This window comes from Mobula hypostoma, chromosome 14 (genome assembly GCF_963921235.1).
Source record: "Mobula hypostoma chromosome 14, sMobHyp1.1, whole genome shotgun sequence".
Taxonomy (NCBI): Eukaryota; Metazoa; Chordata; class Chondrichthyes; order Myliobatiformes; family Myliobatidae; genus Mobula; species Mobula hypostoma.
Genome location: NC_086110.1, coordinates 39,454,043 through 39,476,572, shown reverse-complemented (window position 1 = coordinate 39,476,572; position 22,530 = coordinate 39,454,043). Strand labels below are relative to the sequence as shown.

The window sequence follows — 22,530 nt, the reverse complement described above, 5'->3', positions numbered from 1 at the left end:
CCTTGTTACAATAACTTTTTATTGACTTTTGGTTTGTCCACACTTGGAGTATTGTGGGCTTTTCCGGTTGCCATTTTATGGAAAGGGATATAGAGGTAGAATCACATTGTATTCCTGTCTAGAGAAATGAGCTGACTAGATCCATTTTCTTTTGAAACTAAATGACAGTAAGGTGACTCATTAGAGCTTGTTTTAATTATTAAATTAGATAGAGCAGGTACATAGGGAGACTTTCCAAATCTAGAGAAGATTTTTGAAGCTGTCAATTTAAGAGTGTCACCTGGAAACCAAGGAGGAAATTCAGAAGAAAATGCAATACTTTCAAAAAAATTGATGGAATTTGCTACCATAGAAAGTAACTCTGACAGGTGTTATGGACGCATTTAAAGATAAACATTTGAAGAAGTAAGTACAATTAAATAAGGTAGGATGGGAGGTGTGTAGCATATAAACGCTGTGTAGACTGGGTGAACTGAGTGGTTTGCTTTCATGTTGCGTGCTCGAAGTTCATGGTAAGAATTATAAAAATAATTTGAAGCACAGTATTACAGCACTATGAAGTGCACATTACTATCGGTATCAGTAGCCATTTTCATTTTTGGTGGGCTGGTAGTGGATTAGCCACTCATCAGATATCCTGCCTGATCATAATCTCTGCTGGTTGCAATGAAAAGCAAAGTTGGATGCCTTATATGAGCTGTGAAGAAAATGGTTCAATTACTGAAAGATCAGAGAGATTATTGCAGTGTCACTTTATCAAAAATCATTGTAGTCAGTGAATCATTGCACAAATTTGTCATAAAAAGAAGCATTATGGGGAATATTATTCCAAGGTGTTAATTTTTTATGATTTTGCATATAATCCAAATTTGGATTGGATATGAAGGAAAATATGGATCGTCAAATTGACAGATAAGGAATGGATTCTTCCAATAAGCTGGCGCCAGGACAATATGATAAATGGAATCCTTCTGTGCCGTGCATTTCTGTGATTCTACATGACTACCAGTGCTAATTTTGTTAACTGTCCACTTGTGGCCCAAATATTAACATTTGGATTGTCTATTCCCATTAACCACACATATAGCTGCAGTATGGGTAAAAGAACACAGAGTCATTCCTTCTCCTGTCCTTTGTTACTTCTGCTTTAGCCCGGAAGCCAGTGAGTGTGTCAGAATAAATCCCTACTCACCCTCATCATACACTTCCAATGTTTCTGGGTCATCATGGTACACCCACTTTCTGAAATAGGACTTGTTCCCTTCTAAGATTTCAGCATGCTTTTCTGTGAATATTAAATTTATCTTCCTAACAAATATATACCTGATGGGCTTTTGAATATTGCTAGAGCTCAAATCATAGCCAGGTCGTATGCGATTGCAACAAAAGTGAATGACAGCAGTATTACTTTGCACATCAGGCAGACATAGTCAGTGTTTCAGATCTATCAGCCATCATCAGAATGCTTGGATAGAGTGGATGTGGAAAGGATGTATGTGAGTCCAAGATCTGAGGCTACAGCCTCAGAATAATGGAACATCTCTTCAAAACTGATACGAGGAAACATTTCTTCAGTTGGAGGGTGGTGAGTCTGTGGAATTCATTGCCACCGAGGTTGATGAGACCAGGTCATTTATGGCAGAGATCTGTATGTTCTTGATTTTAAAAGGGTTAAGATTTTTGGCAAGAAGGTGGAAGAATAGGGTTGGAAAAAATCAGCCATAATTGAATGGTGGAACAGACTTGAAGGACCAAATGGCCTAATTTGGCTCTTATATCTTTTGGTCTAGAACTGACATTTTTATTTTTGTCTCAGGATTACAGCTTCTCATGTTTTGTATTCCCTCTGCAACTGGTTCTTTTCATTTTTCATACCTCTAAGCCCATGTGATTTCAGTTTTCACGGAAAGACAAACTTAATTGCTGAAAATAATCCCAAAAGAGTAATAAAAATCCTGAAATACAATTTAATAAGAAGTATCAACTACATTTGGTACATAGGAACAGCAGAGTCTGTTTTATGTTTTTTATTCGGTTCTATGTTGTTTTTGAGTTGTTTTCGTTTGTTGTTATTGTACTGGGCAATATGGCTTTCACTTCCCAAACACAAGATGTTGGTGGAACTCAGCAGGTGAGGCAGTATCTATGGAGAAGAATCAAAAATCAACATTTTGTGCTGAGATCCTTCATCAGGACATAAGTAATAACCAGGTTGTCAGTCCTGATGAAGGATCTCAGCCTGAAACAGCGACCGTCCAATCCTCTCCACAGATGCTGCTGGAACTGCTGAGTTCCACCAGCATTTTGTGTTTGTTCCTCTGGATTTCCAGCATCTGTAGAAGGCCTGGTGTTTCTGATTTATTTTCCATTTCTGGCTGCCCGAGAAAAGTAGCACTGTGACACCTTCTTAGACTGGTACTAGGTCCTCGTGGTTTTGGTATTTCCACATAGGTGTTGGTTAAACAACACAGTCAACAGCAGGGCTTCACTTCCAGATGAGCTCAATGCCTTCTATGCTTGCTTTAACCATCAAAACATGGAGGAACCTTCACAAACTCCCACAGCCCCTGACGATCCTATGATTTCAGTCTCTGAGGTCAATGTGCAAGCAGCTTTCAGGAAAGTGAACCCTTGAAAAGCATCCGACCCAGATGGGGTACCGGGTCAAGTATCAAAGACCTGTGCTGATCAACTGGCTGGAATGTTTACTGAGATCTTTAACCTCTCGCGTCAGTAGTCTTGATTACTATTGGCCAGTGGCACTTACATCCACAGTGATGAAGTGTTTTGAGAGGTTGGTGATGCAACATATCAACTCTTGCCTGAGAGGTGACTTAAATCTTCTCCGTTTTGCCTACCAGAGAAACAGGTCCAGAGTAGATGTCATCTCACTGGCTTTTCACTCAACCTTGGAATGTCTGGACAGTAAGGGTGCATATATCAGGATGCTCTTTACTTAACAAAGCTCAGCGTTCAATAGCATCATCCCCTCAAAACTAATTAATAACCTCCTAGACCTTGGCCTCAATACCTCCTTGTGCAATTGGATCCTCAATTTCCTCACATGCAGACCCCAGTCAGTTCAGATTGGCAACAGCATCTCTCCCACAATCTCCATCAGCACAGGTGTGCCACAAAGCAGTGTGCTTAGCTCTCTGCTCTACTCGCTTTACACTTATGACTGTGCGGCTGAGCAAAGCTCCAGTGCCATATTCAAGTTTGCTGATGACATCACTGTCGTAGGCTGAATCAAAAGTAGGGACAAATCAGTATATAGGAGGGAGATTGAGAGTCTGGCTGAGTGGTGCCATAACAACCACCTCTTACTCAATGTCAGCAAGAACTGATCATTGACTTCAGGAGAAAGGTTGGGAGCCAGCCCTCACTGAAAGGTCAGAGGTGGAGAGAGTCAGTAACTTTAAGTTCCTCAGTTTTTATTTCAGAGGTCCTAGCACATAAGTGCAATTAGGAAGAAAGCACAGCAGTGCCTCTACTTCCTTAGAAGTTTGCAAAGATTCAGCACGACATCTAAAACTTTGACAAACTTCCATAGATGGGTGCTGGAGAGTATACTGACTGGGCTGCATCACTGCTTGGTACGGAGACACCACTGCCCTTGAACAAAAATTCCTACGAAAAGTAGTGGATGCAGCCCTGTCCATCATGGGTAAAGCCATCCCACCATTGAGAACATCTACATGAAACTGTCGCAGGAAAGCAGCATCTATCATCAGGGACCCCACCACCCGGGACATGGCCTCTTCTTATTGCTGCCTTCAGGAAGAAGGTACAGGAGCCTGAGGACTCACACCATCAGGTTCAGGTACAGTTATTACCCCTCAACCATCAGGCTCTTGAACCAAAGGGGAAAACTTCACTTCATCACTAACCTGGTTCCACAACCTATGGACTCACTTTCAAGGCCTCTCCATCTCACATCCTCGATATTTATTGCTTGTTTATTTATCACTGTTTTAATTCTTTAATTTTTATATTTGCACAGTGTGTCTTTTGCACACTGGTTGAATGCCACAGTTGCTGCAGTCTTTCATTGATTCCATTATGGTTACTATTCTAATAAGATTTATTGAGTATGCCAGCAAGAAAACAAATCTCAGGGTTGTATGTGGTGACATATATGTACTTCGATAATACATTTACTTGGAACTTTGAAATCTAAAGACAGTGACACCATCAAAAGTGAGTAATGCTCAATCTAGAATGCTGTGAGTTGGAGGAGAATTCACAGCCAAAATTGCCTCTTCAGAGCAAGAGCAGAAAATATCCATCAAAGAATCCGTGCTTGCTGTGGTACAAGATGTACGAGATTCAATCAGATCGTGCCCATATTAGGGGAATGGATCTTGAACGGGTTGTCAGAACTAATCAAATGAACTGCTTGTTCCCAAAGTACAACAAACCTATTCATACAGGCGGTGGATATTTGAACACAAATATGACTAGAGGCTATATTAGGTTTTGTTTGAGAATGCCAATTATATTGTAAGATTGAGTACTTGATTTTAATACACCTATGCAATGACCACTACTAAACAGAACTGAATCTTGCAAATTGCCTCGTTCTCCTGCAGGTTCCACAGAAAGCTCTGCACATGCTTTCGAACTTTTGTTGCCTCACTTCTTTGGAATGAAGTGGCCAAAAGCATATCTTATAATTAATAGTTCTGCACAAACAGCTGTTGAAAATGAAAAATGAAACAGCCCAGCAATCATTTGTAATAATTTAAATGAGAACAGTTGAATGCCCTTTAAATCTGAGTGCTATAGGCCTTTATACACATCGCCCAATCAGAACCCCATATTTACTGCTTGTTTGCAGGTTGCCTCAGCATTCCAGCCTGTGTCCAAAAGGCAATCATCAGTATTACCTCCAGGTGCAGGGGTTGGGTGATCCAGGAGGCACAGCAATGGGCTTAATGTTCCAACTACAATCTCAATTCACACTGATGTCATCTTTATAGTTTATAATCAAGGTTCATTTAAAGTAACTTGAGGCTCATGAGTTGGATTTTGAGTCAAATGCGAGTGAAGTCATTAGTGTGGCAGAAAATTGATCGAAAAGCCATAGAGTATCTCCCACTTTGCACCCTTGAGAATTCAATAGCAAAAAGTAAAAAAAAACCTTATCTCCAAGCAATGATCCTAATGACCCATTCCTTTTACTACTAGTGGCAGTTCTTGTAATAGTGGGGCAGGAGTGGATAGATCTTTGAGTCATGCCAGAAGCATGGCAGTCAATCTGGATCCAGTGAGTTACTGCCGACAAGATTTCTGCCTCCCTCTGTCACTTACGGAGTATGTGCAGAGCCTTGTTAGGCAGAGGCAGAGGAAGCTTAGTGGTAGATCTAGTGACTGAAATGATGGGTAGTGGGGGGAGGGTGGCACTTTGGACCTACTGACCATAATTCTATTAGTTTAAAAATGGTTCTGGGAAAACTGAAGACAGGACTACAAGTTGAAGCCTTGCATTGGCAAGGCAAATTTTTGATGGCACTAGACAGGAACTTGTAGTAGCCGATTGGGAGAGGATGTTTGCAGATGAAAGGATGTCTGGCAAGTGGAAGGCTTTTAAACACAAGATAGGAGGAGCTCAGGGCCAATGTGTTCCTGTTATGATGTAGTGCAAGGCTGGCAGGATGTGGGAATCCTGGCTGATGAGAGATATTGAGGCTGTGGTCGGAATAAAAAGGAGGTGTACATATATCAGGTAAAGGTAGCTATGATCAAGTGAATTTCTTGAGGAGTACACTTGAGGGAAATCAGGAGGGCAAAAAGAGGACATAAGATTGCCTTAACAGATAAGGTGAAGGACAGATTCTATAAATATATTAAAGGTAACTAGGGAGAGAATAGAGTCAATGTGGTCATCTATGCGTGGAGCTGTGGGAGATGGTCAAGTACTTAAATCAATATTTCTCCTCTGTATTTGCTGTGGAGGAAGAACCTTGGGAATTCAGGAAAGAGAACAGTGATATCTTGAAATATATCCATATTGTAAAAGGTGATGGTGGTCTGAAGGCACATAAGGGTGTATACTTCCCCAGGGACTGACCATTTATATCCCAAAATATTACAGAATGCCAGAGAAGAAACTGAAGTCACCCTGGTGGAGAAATTTGTATCTTCCTTAGCCATGGTCAAGGTATTAGAAAACTGAATGGTGGTGAACGTGCCTTCATTTTAGAAAGGTAGAAAGGACAAGCTGGGGAACTATAAAACTGTGAGACTAACTATCAGTGGTTGGAAGTTTACTGAAATGGATCCCTAGAGATGATCTATCTGCATTTGGAAAGACAAAGGCAGATTAGGGACAGTCAGCATGGCTTTGTACGTGGTAAATTGTTGGCTTTGTGCATGGTAAATTGTGTCTGGTGAATTTGATAGAGTTTTTTTTGAGAGGTGGCCAAGAGAATTTTAAAAGGTAGAGGGATAGATGTTGTTTACATGGTCTTTGTTTACAAAGATCATATGGTAGATTGGTCTGGAAGATGAGATATTTGGTATTTCGGGTTACTAACCAATCAGATACAAAGTTCACTTGGTGGTAGTAATCAGAAGATGGTAGCAGAAGGTTGTTCTTCAGATTGGAGGCCTGCATCAGCAGTCTGGCAGAGGGATTGGTGCTGGGTCCTGGTAGATTGTTATCTATATTAACAGTTTCAGTGAGACTGCACTAAATCCACGATGAACACTAACATTGTGAAGTAAAGTTATCCAACATTATAACAAGACCTAGGTTGACAGAGAAGTGAGCTAAGGAATGGCAAATATAACTGAACTAGAACGAGAGCAATGTATTACATTTTGGGATGTTAAACCAAGGCAGGGTTTGCAGAGAAAATGATGGGGCCCTAGAGAGTGTTGTAGAACAGAGATACCAAGAGGTATAAATACACAGTCCCCTGAAAGTGGTGACACACGCAGGTAGACAGGGTGATGAGAAAGGTGTCTGGAACACTTGCCTTCATCAGTCAGGGCACTGACTGTAAGAGTTGAGGCATTATGTTACAGGTGTACAACATGTGAGACTGCCCTTTGAGTATTGTTTACAGTCTCGTCACCATGCTATAGGGAGGATGTCATCGTTGGAAAAACTGCAGGAAAAAGATTCACAAGGATGTTACCTGGACTGAAGGTTTTGAATTATATGGGGAGACTGAATAAACCAATTTTTTTTTTGCTTTGGAGTGGAATGTATTGGAATATACTGTACTGTATGTAAGTCATGAAGGGCATAAATAAGTGAATGATCAGTTTTTTTGTCAGGGTAAGGCAATCAAATGCTAGGGAAAGACTTAAAGGGGACTAAAGGTCAGCTTCTTCACACAGAGGTGCTAGGTATATGATCAAGTTGCCTGAGGAAGTGATAGACAATTGGACAGGCACATGGATAGGAAAGCTTTAGAAATATATAGGCCATGCAAATAGAACTAGTTTACACAAATAACTTGGTCGGTCTAGATGAATTGGGCCAAAGGGCCTGTTTTGGGCTATATAGCTCTTTGTAACATAAACAGGCTTTTGCTAACTCAGTATCCAGCAGCCACCTTTTGATTCTAAAAAAACATCCTCCTTGAAACCATCAAGTCCTACTGCAGGTTCCAATTATTCCTGTTTTCTGGCCCTCCAAAAATACCAGATCAACGCCACCATTTCATATCACACAATTTTTAGGTTCACATCAATTATAATTGCAATTCATAAAAGCAAAAAGTCCTTGGTAACACACATCAAAGTTGCTGGTGAACGCAGCAGGCCAGGCAGCATCTCTAGGAAGAGGTGCAGTCGACGTTTCAGGCCGAGACCCTTCGTCAGGACTAACTGAAGGAAGAGTGAGTAAGGGATTTGAAAGTTGGAGGGGGAGGGGGAGATGCAAAATGATAGGAGAAGACAGGAGGGGGAGGGATAGAACCAAGAGCTGGACAAGTGATAGGCAAAAGGGGATACGAGAGGATCATGGGACAGGAGGTCCGGGAAGAAAGACAAGGAGGGGGAGGGAACCAGAGGATGGGCAAGAGGTATATTCAGAGGGACAGAGGGAGAAAAAGGAGAGTGAGAGAAAGAATGTGTGCATAAAAATGAGTAACAGATGGGGTACGAGGGGGAGGTGGGGCCTTAGCGGAAGTTAGAGAAGTCGATGTTCATGCCATCAGGTTGGAGGCTACCCAGACGGAATATAAGGTGTTGTTCCTCCAACCTGAGTGTGGCTTCATCTTTACAGTAGAGGAGGCCGTGGATAGACATGTCAGAATGGGAATGGGATGTGGAATTAAAATGTGTGGCCACTGGGAGATCCTGCTTTCTCTGGCGGACAGAGCGTAGATGTTCAGCAAAGCGGTCTCCCAGTCTGCGTCGGGTCTCGCCAATATATAAAAGGCCACATCGGGAGCACCGGACGCAGTATATCACCCCAGTCGACTCACAGGTGAAGTGTTGCCTCACCTGGAAGGACTGTTTGGGGCCCTGAATGGTGGTAAGGGAGGAAGTGTAAGGGCATGTGTAGCACTTGTTCCACTTACACGGATAAGTGCCAGGAGGGAGATCAGTGGGGAGGGATGGGGGGGACGAATGGACAAGGGAGTTGCGTAGGGAGCGATCCCTGCGGAATGCGGGGGGGGGGAGGGAAAGATGTGCTTAGTGGTGGGATCCCGTTGGAGGTGGCGGAAGTTACGGAGAATAATATGTGGACCCGGAGGCTGGTGGGGTGGTAGGTGAGGACCAGGGGAACCCTATTCCTAGTGGGGTGGCGGGAGGATGGAGTGAGAGCAGATGTACGTGAAATGGGGGAGATGCATTTGAGAGCAGAGTTGATGGTGGAGGAAGGAAAGCCCCTTTCTTTAAAAAAGGAAGACATCTCCCTCATCCTAGAATGAAAAGCCTCATCCTGAGAGCAGATGCAGCGGAGACGGAGGAATTGGGAGAAGGGGATGGCGTTTTTGCAAGAGACAGGGTGAGAAGGGGAATAGTCCAGATAGCTGTGAGAGTCAGTAGGCTTATAGTAGACATCAGTGGATTGGTATTATGTTTGTACATCAAGAATTTTGACATGCCACTTAGGGCTACCTGATACACCATACACATTATTGTACTTTACATCTAAAGAAATCAACCAACAACTAACTTATAAGTAACTGTCATTTCCTTCAAGGAGTATGAGATATTCGTCTTCCTGCTGGACACATGTCCGTTAGTTTAAGGTTACAGGAAGTTGGTTGGTCAACCACTGTAGACCATGTTTTCTAACCAGCAATTTATGCAGATTAACATCATGCTCTCCATACAATTGTCCCCTCAGAACTAATGAATAAGCTTCAAGGCCTTGTCCTCAATATCTTCTCGTGCCGTTGGATCCTCGATCTCCTTACTTGCAGATTCCAGTCATTTTGGATCGGCAACTGTCTTCATCAGTGCAGATGGACAACAAGGCTGTGTGCTTAGTCCCCTGCTCTATTCGCTTTACACATGACTGTGTGGCTAAGCATAGCTCCAAAGCTATACACAAATTCATTGATGACACCACTGTCATAGTCCAAATCAAGGGTGGTAATGAATCAGCATACAGGAGGGAGAAAGAAGAATTTGGCTGAGTGGTGCCATAACAACAATCTCTTACTCAATGTCAGCAAGACCAAGGAGCTGATTATTGATGTCAGGAGTAGGAAATCAGAGGTTCATGAGCCAGTCCTCACTGGAGAATCAGAGGTGGGGAGGGTCAGCAGCTTTCTATTCCTCCGTGTTATTATTTTGGAAGACCTGTCCTGGTCCCAGCATGCAAGTACAGTTGGGAAGAAAGCACAGCAACACCTCTATTTGCTGAGGAGTTTGCAAAGACTTGGCGTGATATCTAAAACTGACAAACTTCTCCAGATGTGTAGCAGAGAGTCTATTGGCTGGTGGCATCACAGTTTGGTACGGAAACACCAGTGTTGTTTAGTCCTACAAAAAGTAGTGGATACAGCCCAATCTATCACAGGTAAAGCCTTCCCCACCATTGAGCACGTCTACACGAAACGTTATCGCAGGAAAGCAGCATTCGTCATCAAGGACCTCGGCCATGCAGGATATGCTCTGATCTCGCTGTTGCTATCCAGAAGAAGATACAGGAGCCTCAGGATTCACACCACCAGGTTCAGGAACAGATACTAACCCTCAACAATCAGGCTCATGAACCAAAGGGTTCACTCCTCTCCACTTACCTATGGACTCACTTTCAAGGACTCTTCATCTCATGTTCTTGATATTTATTGTTTATATATTTGTTATTATTTATTTCTTTTTCTAAATTTGCACAGCTTGTGTCTTTTGCACACTGGTTGAAAGCCCAAGTTCATGCAGTCTTTCATTGATTCTATTACTTAATTATGAATTTACTGAGTATGCCCACAAGAAAATGAATCTCAGGGTTGAAGGCAGTGTCATATTTGTACTTTGATAATAAATTTATTATGAAATTCGAACATTGCTCTCAAAGTTATAGAATGATCAATCCCACCCACTGACAATCATTTGATGAACATTTTCCTTCTTTTATCCGTAGTTCAAGCAGCTTGTATTTGAGAACCAAGTATTTCAAATTTCTCTGTTTCTCTTAGCAGTAAATACAGTGGACACTGTACACGTTAGTGCCTTCACAAACTGGCTTCCAAGGGCACTTACAACAAATGTGTACATGTACATTCAGGTGCCTGTTTGGCCCCTAAATGTTGCCCTCGGTACCCAAATAAAAAAAAAGGCACTGACTCTAATTTTTCATTACCTCTCTAAAAGTTGGTTCAGATGAAGGGGCTGCCAGGTTATCAAACTACCTATAGTGTTGGTTGCATCTAGTGCAATAATTTCCTGTATCTACTTGCTATTTCAGTATATTTGAATGCTTAATGGTGCTTGGATAACTGGTATTTTTAACTGAGCAGTGATTTTTTTTTTAGCAATTCAAGTTTAGGTCACTTACTTCTCTCTTGTAAGCTCATTATTTGGTTTCACTAAGTATTTTAGTCATTGCTTCAGTTTTGGAGTAGTTCTGTTAACAGAATCATGGTCTTCCCTGGAACTGCAATTTTCATAAGGTAATAATTTGCATACCAATATACTTGCTGAGATGCATCTCAGAAATAAAGGCACAAGTTTCCCTCTTTCACTTATGTTTTCTTGTTTGCCTTTTAAGTACTGAAGAAAAGAATGATCCTGATCATCTCATACTTCAGACTAGTAGGGCATGGTGCAGAATGTGCCATGGAATAGATCTTCTATTGGCTGAAATGTGTGGCCTCCAAGATATCTTCCAGCAGTGAGTGGTTCATATCTGTGTCACACCGCCCATGCTGCCCACAACTTCACCATAACTCAGGCAACATGGAAGCCTCCTCCCCAGTGATGAGTGGCAGGTTTGTTGTGAAAGTTATAAGTGGCACCTCAGCTACTCCAGAAAGCCCAAAGCCTGCCAGATGCAAGCTTGAAGTGGATCTGTACAGAGCTCGGTAGTGGCCCTGCCTACAGGTGGTCGTTTGTGATGTAAATTGGCAACCTATAGAGGTTTAGAACCCTGGTGCGTTTGCAACTTCCAGGCACACACAGACAAAATGTAATTCAGGGTATTGCTCTGCAGAAGGTTTGCATCCTTTTGATGAAATACTCATTATGGATTCAATGCAATACTACACTTCAGTGGGCCTCCCTCTCGTGCTTCAACTACAATCTTCCAATGGAGATGCCAAAATTTTGTCTTTTGCAATGTATTCATTAAATCTAATCCAGCCCACCCAAATTATACCAATAAACCTCAACCTGAAAATAGTTGGGCTGCTTGATGTGGCTTCTGGCGGGTGGGATCTACATAGACTTTACTGCAGAAGTTTAAAAATCAGCCCCAAGGCTTAGAATAATAGATTTTTTATTAATCTGTAAGACAAAGATATATAATGAATGAAGCTTCAGAAATCACTGTCAGGTGATCCCTTATTATGAGATGCTATGTCGAAGTGCTTTTATGTGAAAAATGTTTATTTCACTTTGAAGACGAAGGTGGATTTTCAGCAGGCCACCCATGTGTAAATCCAGCATTATCGATTCGGCTGTGTGGTATAGATTCCTCCCAATTTTTTTTCCTTGTTATTTCTAAAACAGGCAGTTGATCTTCAGCCTTAGGCAGGCAGGAGTCCAGGTAAACTCTCGTGACACCACAGACAAGCCATTAACTAAAACTAAAATACATACTTCTCTATTTATATGAAGGAAGATTACTAGTAGTAAATTCACGATCAGTATGTTTTACCCATTAACTAATGCAAAAACATCTTTATAATGGCAAGGTGCAAGCTGGTCTGGGTAAGTTAGTATATGCTGAATACGGTGAAGATGTTATAAATTGTTATGATGACCAGAATTCTGCTTTAGTTTAGTAAATGAAATAAACTGTTTTTGAAATGCTGCTGTCTGGATTTCTACAGAACATTATTCCTGCTTTATGGCAAGGTGAAACTTAGAGTGGTTGAAGATTAACATTACCTACTATAAATCACATTAGACACAAGAATCTTTGACATAAGTCTTGATCTGAAGGCAATTACAAGGAACGTATAAAATCGTATCTAAGTCTCGGTCATCAGTTATATTGCTTAGCCTACAAGGAAACACACTTTCACTTTAAATATGATTTTGTGCTAATTATTATCATTGCCTTAATATAAGCTCATTCTTTGAAGGATAAAATATATGTTTGTTTGTTAAAGCAAAGAACAATGAGTTGTCAGGCTACTCTAAGATTGTGGAGATCCAGGAAAAGCTGATGAACACTATTAGGAAGAGGCGCAGTCGACGTTTCAGGCCGAGAAGGGTCTCGGCCTGAAACGTCGACTGCGCCTCTTCCTATAGATGCTGCTTGGCCTGCTGTGTTCACCAGCAACTTTGATGTATGTTGCTTGAATTTCCAGCATCTGCAGAATTCCTGTTGTGAACACTATTAGAGTATTTCTTCTTGCTGATCAACATGAAACCTTTGACATCCCCAAATAATCCAATCAAACAGTGACTTACTATTAAACCAAAATACCTGAATGCTTGGATTAATCTTCTCTGTTGTTCAGCGTAGTTTTCTTGTGGTATGCTATACGTTTGTTATGGGTGGCCTTACGGCAAATCCAGCCGACTATTCTATATATGTAAGTGATCAGCGTTAGCTGAGAGAATTAAAGTCTCAGTCAGACAGGAGAAAAATGCACACTTGTGTGAAAATGAACATAGCTGGGATTATCTTTGTTCTCGTTCTCAATATTGTGATATTTGTGTGTCGGCCGCCCACAGCAGCTTCCCGGAGTCCTTTGTCCTGGGCCAGTCTTTCAAGTTTTCCTAGCTGTAGCCCATACTGGTGTATCCTTCCTCCCCAGGAATGAGGTCTTTGGAACTTCTGTTGGTGTTTCTGTACCACTTGGATTTTATGGGATGGGGTTGCTACCCCCATGTCCAACCCTCCTCCTTTCGCAGTAGGACCATCCATGGCAGACTTACATACACACAGATATTGCTCTGCTTGTCAGTTAGATATTCGATTACCCATTTGTTTACCATCCAATATTTCTGACTCTGAGATAGAGCAGATGCAAAACCTGGTTACAGAAACGGAGAGCTGATATTTAGAGATTCTGTCTGTGGAGCTGGAAGCCTAGTGTTCAGTTGCTGAAGCTAAGCGCTTACCGTTTAACATTTCCTATTAAGCAAGTTTTATCAACTACATGATCAACATAAATGTAATCGCAAATGACCTGGCTGGTAGCGTAGTGGCATCAGCGTCGGACTTCGGGACGAAAGGTCCCGGGTTCGAATCCAGCCAGCCGGCTCCCCTGCACGCTTTCCATCCGTGCTGGGTTACGAGCTGGTGATCTCTTTGGAAACTCAGTGGCAAACCACTGCTGTAACTTGCCTCGTACGCAATTCCCCACTACGTCAGAGAGGCGTGGAGGGAAATCGTCCGCTAACCGGAGAAACTCCGGATGTGATGTACCTTTCTTTCTGAATCGCAAAATTAGAGATCAGCCTTTTTCTTCAATTACAAATGCCATCTCCTCGTGTAGTTGCCCCAGTATTAACTATTATCTTGCCACTATAAGTACACCAGAAAACTGCTGTTTTAACTGAAAATATCCAGTTCTCCACTCTTGCATGCAGTAATGATGTTAATGTCTAAATTATACAATGTCATCATTGTAGAGGAGTGATTACAACTGGAGGCAGATAGAGTCAGAGAATACTACAGGATGAAAACAGACCATTTGCCTGAACTCATTCGTGCCAACCATGGAGCCTGAGAAACTAGACCTACTTGCCTGTGTTTCAGAATCAGAATCAGGTTTATCATCACTGACATAATACGTTGTGAAATTTGTTGCTTTGTGGCTACAAAACAGCGCATTACATAAAATACACTAAATAGTGTCACTTGTATGTTTGTGTTCAAAAAGCAGTGATTTTTATCACTGATACTTGGCGAGTGATAAGCAGTAAGGCAATTCGGAACCGTTTTGTTCACTGTGGTTTCAAGCATTAGGTTTGGAGATGCCAGAAATGGCCGGAAGTGAAAATGAAATGATTTCATGACTTCAACAAGTTAGAAACTATGAAGAATTTGAAGGTATCAACAATTATCTTGAATGCTACAATTAAAATGAAGATTTGGAGGATGCAATTGTTGAAAGCATTGTTTGAAGGCAATCCACTATCTCCACGAGGTAGTTGCACTGATTTTTTTCATCCTTTGTCAATCAAAAGAATACGTCAGCTTACAGTGAATGAATTCCTTCATCGATAACTATTAAGAACTAATACACAGTTTTATAGCACTGTAGTAGTTTTGGTTGTGTTCTAATTTATTCTGTATTTCATTTAAATACATAATTTTTTCCTCAGTCAAATAGTAGTTTGTCTTTTTTTTTAATATACCTTTTTAACTATTTCTATGAAACCGGCTACTTGGGGGCAGCCACTTAACACATACATACTGTACATACATACATATACTCACACTTACATGTCCATTCATGGGTTCTTTGCCTGTTCCTCACCTATCTGTGCTTCTTGAAAATGTGGGCAGAAACACATCTGCCATCCTAGGTAGTTGATTTAACACCTGGGCTCCAGTTAAGGCTTGCTGCCTGAGAATGGCCAACTGCAGACATTTTGAGTAACCTGCAACCTAGTTGCTGGCAAGTTATGAGTGCATTTGCAATTGGGAAAGAGAAGGAGACTGTGACTGATGATTTCTCAGGCAGAAATGTGAGAAGTCACGGGAGACTTTCAAGGCCAGACATCTCATTTGGGGCTTGAGGGAGCACTCCAACTCCTGTCCACTCACAAAAAGATATTTTAAAAACATTTTTTGGGGCCTCAACTTCGATTACAGTCATCAGCTATCAAAATGCTAATTCTTCACCTTAGGTGGTCTCTTGGGATTGAGGGGGAAGGAGTGCTTCCACATTGGTGGATTTGTGGTGACTGATGAGGACAATGTAGAGTCTACCATAGATGGGGCAGGGAGTGCCTGGTGGGATGGGTGGATGGATAACTTGTTCCTACTACCATTTTTGTTGAACTTCTAATACATGGACTCAAACTTCTCAGTACCATCCTGAAGGCTTCAGCACCACCTTGAGCAGTCATGGGCCAGAGATTCCCAGGAGTCAGTGGCATTTCGTGTTTTTAAAGAAGGCTTTGATAATATCCTTGAATCTCTTCCCTTGTCCATCTGGTGACCTCTTCCTGTGGCTGAACTCTGAGTGTCTACTGATACTTTAATACATGTGTGAGGTTCACACCCAAGTCAGAGAGATGCTGTCCCACCAAGAATGTTTGGTGAAAGCCACAGCAAGCAGTAATAGTGCAGGAAGAGATGAATGCAACAGAGTAAACACTCCCATTCCCACTGGTTAAAACACCTTACAACAGAATTTTACCTGTTCTGAGAAATTATACATGCTGCACACAACAAGCAAAGAACTTCAGTGCATAGAAAGTGCACTAACACGATTGAAAGGATCAAGTGTATGAAATCTATGTATTTGTCACCTGCTTAAAGTTTTTAATTTAAGAGTGTCAGAAATAGGGCAGCAGTAGGCCATTTCTCTGCCATCTTGATTAAGATGAAAGCTGAACTTTTTCCCACAGAGCCACTTATGAAACAACACCACATTCAATTTAATATTTAGAAATTTACAGTATTTGTCTTTGCCTTGGATATACTAAGTAACTGAGTCTCCACACCCTTCTGGGTTGAGAATTATAAACAATCACTTCCTTCTGAATGAAGTAAACAGTCCTCAATGGTTGCACTTTATTTTGAGACTGTGGATCCAAGGGGCCACAATGTCTTCCCTACATCTATCCTGCCAAGCCACATATAAATTTGTTGATCACCTCTCATTCTTCTGAACAACAGAAAATGTAGGCTCAGTCTACTTAGTTTCCCCCACAGGACAATGATCCTCCCTCAGGAATCAATCTGATAAACCACTGTTATACTCCAATATCACAAGTACATGTTTCCTTCATTTGGGAAACCATATCTTCACACAGTATTCAGGTGTTGTCTCAGATAATTTCAGTTAAATGTATTTACCTTTTACTACAATTTGCATGCAATAAACAACAGCATACCATTTATCTTCCTTTCAGATAACATTATTTAAAGTTACTTCTCTTCCATTTCTAGGTAGGTAACACTGCTGGCAACCTACCATCTGATCCCAGTACTCCATCAAGGTATTTCCTTCATAGTGCTGGAATGAGAGGGTGAGAACTACAATGACTTACTCTCCAGTCTTATTGCCTCTGGAAAGTTCCTTGGCTCTGTACGCACCAGCAGAATGGAATCTTCCCAAATGAGGAATCATAAATGCCAACAAACGATGTGCTTATTAGCAGTGCTGAGAATTAGCACGCCAATATGTTACACCAATGGACTGACAAATGATTGTGACTTAAAATGCATATGACAGCCTGTTTTGTGATACTGTGAACAAACTATGATGAAAATTAATCTTAACCAGCTACAGTGCGGAGATTGTAAACATAAATGTCATGGAATAACACTATGCATACTAAGAAGAGTTGGCAGATACAAAAATAGATTATAGAACGTATTCAGAAAGACTACACACTTGGAGCAACAACCCCAGCTGGCAAAACTACAGCACAGCCTCACTAAGTTTCCCATACTTTTCATTTTGAAATGATTATTCATCCTATACACAGTATGTACAGAGATCTCTATAGCCTGGACTACATAGAGTAAAAAATTAGGAGAAATCCTATTTTCTTCATGGTTTAGTTACCGCTAACAAAATCCTTCTAAAGAATCGCATGTTTGCAGCTGCATGTAACAGTGATTTAGTTGCCAGGTGATTAATTATAGAGATAAGCAGGTTTCCTTGTATTTTATTTTGTTGGGAGGAATTTTGGCCCTCTTGATGTCTGAGGATTTACAGGATGGCATAAATAAACATCTGTAGGGAAAACTTATATAGATTATGGTCATATTCTGCTAATGTGTAAAAAGGTTTGCTCATGTAATCCACTTGCTGGGAATTCAAGGACATGGGATGCAGATTCAACAGAACTTTGGGCCTCTTCATTTTATATTCTGAAGTGAAACTTCTGTATATTCCACCAAACATTTTAAGTTCATATATTTTAACTTAGCAAGGTGAGTTATGATGGAACATATTTCTGTTTAGACGCTCAATGTTATCACCACACACTTTCACATCAGTTAGAGAATCGCCAGAGGCAAAGTGATGCTCAGACTGCTCCTCTCCAACAATGGAGAAGATTCCCTTTGTTCACTATGTGCAGCAATATCATAAACCATTTCATTATAAATTGGTTTATCACTTCATCGCATATAGCCTGCAGAAGATCTTTTCCCTTGATGTGTCTTAACTCAGTCTCACAACAGCAGCCTTTCCAGAACCAGCATGAACCTTCTCATAAGCCATATCTATGTGCCTGCTTTGCATAAAGTTCTCAACTGTTCTTTAATTTTGATTGGACAAGGGGTAGCTTCTTCAGAAGGATTCTTCATACCCAGAAAACAACAGGAACTTATATCCCAGAATTTAAATACAGGTCCCAAGGTGAAAGTTCCTGTCCTTCTTTCAGCAGGGTGCAATAAAATTATTTTTAAAGTCATAATGTTTTTTATTGGGAGAAATCAATTAACGTCCTATCGATCCTAATGTAAATCAGCTAAACAACATGTTCCCTTGTTTGGAGGAACAATAGAAGGTTTGCACATTTAGGTCTGCTAACATATGTTTAGTATATGACTGACTTTAACCGGAAATTAGGACATGACATTTTCACCATTTTCATTGGCATGAAAATAGTAATTTCAGAAATAAGGAAACAAATTGTAGAATAGAAGGAAAGCTCCTGTGTGTACAAAACAAAATTACTGAATGTAAAATTCTGTGGAAATATTCATTAATTCAAAGGCATCAAAGCATAACAGAAAAAAAATGATATCTTCATTGAGCTGACTTGTTGACAAGCTTCTCGTCAGACAAATATGTATTATACATATTTTATATATATTTGCACAGGTATGAAGTTGATTCTTATTCGACCTGGTCCAGTGGTGCAGACATGGATTGATCTCTATGGTACTGCAGCTGCCTGTGAGGCCATTAGACAGGACTAGAAATTAGCACAAGGTATAATGTGCATTAGGTGCACTCTAAAGTACTAGTTACAAACACAAATGAAATACTGTAATCTTTCAACTATTTCACAATTCTATAAACAGTAAAGTATAGTGAAATATAATAGCATCAGTTTTAGTGTTCAATACCTTTGCATCTAGCCTTTTAGTTCAGTTTTTTATCCTGTTTTACTGACAACCGTACAACTTTCAGGCAAGAGAGTCAGCATTAATTAAGACAGTGCCAGCTGTAATTTTCCTGGGAAGTAAATTTCTGCACAACTAAAGGTTACAGAGACCTTTTCACTGTCAAAATTTACTACAGCCTGTGAATGTTAATGTTTCTAATGAAGACATGCTCTCTGTCCCTGAACTTAAAAGTACCCTGTGAACAAGGAAATGGGGAAAAACTTAATTTGATGAATGTGGTTGTAGATTACGCATTAATTCAGGGTTAAGTTTTCTTTTACATATTATAATTACAGTGTTGATACAGTCTCTTGCTTTCCAAACATGGAGTTGTACTGTAAACTGGCAATTTTGTACGGCAAATGCCAATTTATAATAAAGGTAATATGTTGAAGGACATGAAGGGGAATACATAATTTTAGATTGTTACTGTGATGAAGTAGCAAGCATTTACAACCATTTAGTTTTTACAAGAAATACTCACATTGATACTAACAACTGAGTTTTGTTGGACGTTAGCCTTCATCTTTACTATTTCCATAGCTGAAGAAATAATATATTCATGCTGAACCATCTAAGCATTCACCTTCCAATGAATTTGTGTTTTGTTGATTCATTGGCTTCAAGGTTAACACTTTTACAGAACTTTCCAAATTCTCTGATCCAAAATCAAACTGCTGCTTGATTCCATTGGTATACTGCCGGTACATAATGGAAGATTAACTTTGTGGAAAATTTCAGGGATCACAGGTGTTAGTGATGTAGCTGCGAAAAAAAAAACATGGATTAGATCTTCTTACATACAAAATAGGTGATTAGACCTAAAGTACTCATTAAGGAGGTATCAACAGTAGAAATTCTAATGCTGTGATGAAATTCAAATGATGATAATGGATTATAATAGTTTTTAACACAACATTTTGGAATGCAAGACTTTATTTAGATTAAAACTGATATGTCACCCATAATATTCTGATGTTTTTTTCCATGAATTGAGGTTTATCAGGTTTCCAGTGAGATTTTAATTAATATCTTAATGTCTGTCTGTCAAAACAACACTTACAGTGCTGAAAGCATGGCGATCACAGTTTGGAGAGGATACTGAAAAGTCTGTGACAATCATCTTTTCATAAAATATGGACTGTGATGTTTAAAAGCATGACCATATTTGTAATTATTTCACTGTATTTGCCATAAGTTATTGAAGCTCTTTGGCAGGTCTTTATAATAATGTGCTTTTTTTATACTGGGCACTGCAGTAAGAAAGTTGCAATTGATATATTTCTTTCCTTTTATGTTTCGTAGGTACTTGGTATGGGAAAAACGGAAGAGATGGCAAATTTCCAACAATATCAGTTATCTACTGATATTCTTGCAGCAAAAATATTGGCCATGATTTTGCAGGTCCTTAAACCACATCACATGGGAGTTAATTGCTCAAGGGTAGAATCTCATGTGATAAGGGTGCTAGACTTCCAGTTGGTGGGCATTGCTTTCACTCTTGCACTGCAAACTGACACTCCTCACTCACCTTGGAAAAGTGCATCCTGAAGGGAAAGGTTTCCAAGCAGACCCAACTTTGAAAAGGCCAGAAGACCCTTATGGATTTGGAGCAGAATTAGGCCAATTGGCCCATCGAGTCTGCTCCGCCATTCCATCATGGCTGAAAAAAAAGCAGGGAGGATAATCAGAAAAGTCTACTATATATAAATGCCTGGAAAAAGTCTGCATATTTACAATGCTACCCGAATGACATATATCTAAGTTATCAGTATGTTCATAGGACAAGATTACAGTGCACACTGGTGATCCTTGGCACCAAAATTCCACCATTGATGCTGCCCTCACCCACATCTCCTCCATTTCCCGGACATTGTCATCTTCCCACCGCTTTAACAGGGATAGAGTTCCTCTTGTCCTTACCTATCAGCCCAAGAGCCCCACATCATTCCCCGCAACTTCCGCCATCTCCAAAGGGATCCTATCATCAAACACAACTTTACCTCATCTCCCAACCCCCACTCTCCACTTTTCACAGGGACTGCTCTCTCCATGATTCCCTTGTTCATTTGTCCCTTCCCACTAATGTCCCTCCTGGCACTTATCGCTACAAGCAGCCAAAGTGCTACAACTGCCCGTTCACCTGATCCCTCACCTTTATTCAGGGCTCCAAATAGTCCCTCCAAGTGAGGCAACAGTTCACCTGTGAATCTGCTGGGATGGCCTATTGTATCTGGTGTCCCTGAGGCAGCCTCCTCTACATTGGTGAGACCCATCGCAAATTGGGCTACCGCTTCATCAAGCAACTCCACTCCATTTGCCAAAAGCAGAACTTCATGATGGCCAAATATTTTAAATCCAATTCCCATTCCCATTCTGACACGTCGGTCCATGGTGTCCTCTTGTGCTATGATAAGGCCACCCTCAGGGCGGAGGGGCAATACCTTACGTTCCATCTGGGTTGCCTCCAACCTGATGGCATAAACATCAATTTCTCCTTCCGGTGAAAAATAAAATCCCCTCCCACTCCCCTCTTCTTCTGTTGCCCAATCTCACTTGCCTATCTTCTCCCTCTGGTGCCCATCCTCCTTCCCCTTCTCCTGTGGTCCATCTACCCCTCCTGTCCCGTCAGATTCCTTTCTCTCTGCCCCTTTATCTTTCCCACCCACCTGGCTTCACCTCTCACCTTCTAGCTATCCTCCTTTCCCTTCCTTTCTGATCCTGAAGAAGGGTCTCACCCCGAAATGTCAACTGTCTGTTCATTTCCATGGATGCTGCCTGACCTGTTGTGTTCCTGCAGCATCTTGTGTGTGTTGCTTTGGATTTTCAGCAGTTGCAGAATTTCTAGAATTTATAAGTTCCGCGTAATGTTCTGATCAAAAGTAGATAAATGTTAAACAACAGAAACCCAGCATCAACTCACCTAATAACACACACAAAATGCTGCCTAGCTTGCTGAGTTCCTCCAGCATTTTGCGGACATTGCTCAGATTTCCAGCATCTACAGATTTTCTCGTTTGTGATCAACTCACCTAATTCCAGGTTCAATTTGTTTTAATCCTAAACAGTTGGATTATCCAGGAAAACCCACAGATGAAGGTTATGGGTTCTAGATAGATATCTTCTGTTCCTCTTGCCCTCCAATGATGATGCAAAGGAAAGTTTCTACAAAGAAAGTTTTCTCTAATGCTGCCCTTGTTTTCCTTCAGCTTTGGGCTTTCTTGGAAAACTCAGATATTCAGGGTTAAAACAATTTAAATCAGAGGCTGCCAGTCTCAGTAAAGCAGGTAGATTGGCTTTCTGCCTGCTGGGACTTGGTTTATTGCCTGTCCATTGATCTGCCCTGCTATAATATGGAAGTAGGAAGGCTGAAGTTTGATTCCAGTATGTTTAACAGTTAGCCTGATCCCAAACCAACTGTATCCGGTAGTTGAATTTCAATCAGTGCTAAATTTAGCTGTGAAATTCCTGTTTTAAACATTCTTCTAGAACTCAGATGGTTGCACTAAAATACCACCACTGAAATCATTACAATTTTCTCAGTATTTGATCGAAAGCAAAGTTCTCAGAATACACGATACAATTGCTGCACTGAAGCACCTTCAATTACTCCAAAAGACTGAGGTTTGGTAAAA

At 40.8% G+C, this 22,530-nt stretch overlaps 1 long non-coding RNA gene across 1 annotated transcript in view; it reads right to left on the bottom strand.

Moving 5' to 3' along the window:
- Nucleotides 1-14,169: 14,169 nt before the first annotated feature.
- LOC134356214 (uncharacterized) overlaps nucleotides 14,170-22,530 on the bottom strand; it is a 156,537-nt gene continuing 148,176 nt past the window's right edge. The window contains exons 3-4 of the long non-coding RNA XR_010020300.1: nucleotides 20,427-20,558; nucleotides 14,170-19,660 (exon numbers count right to left, since the gene is read on the bottom strand). This is a non-coding gene — a long non-coding RNA (uncharacterized LOC134356214). The remainder of the gene's footprint in view (nucleotides 19,661-20,426; nucleotides 20,559-22,530) is intronic.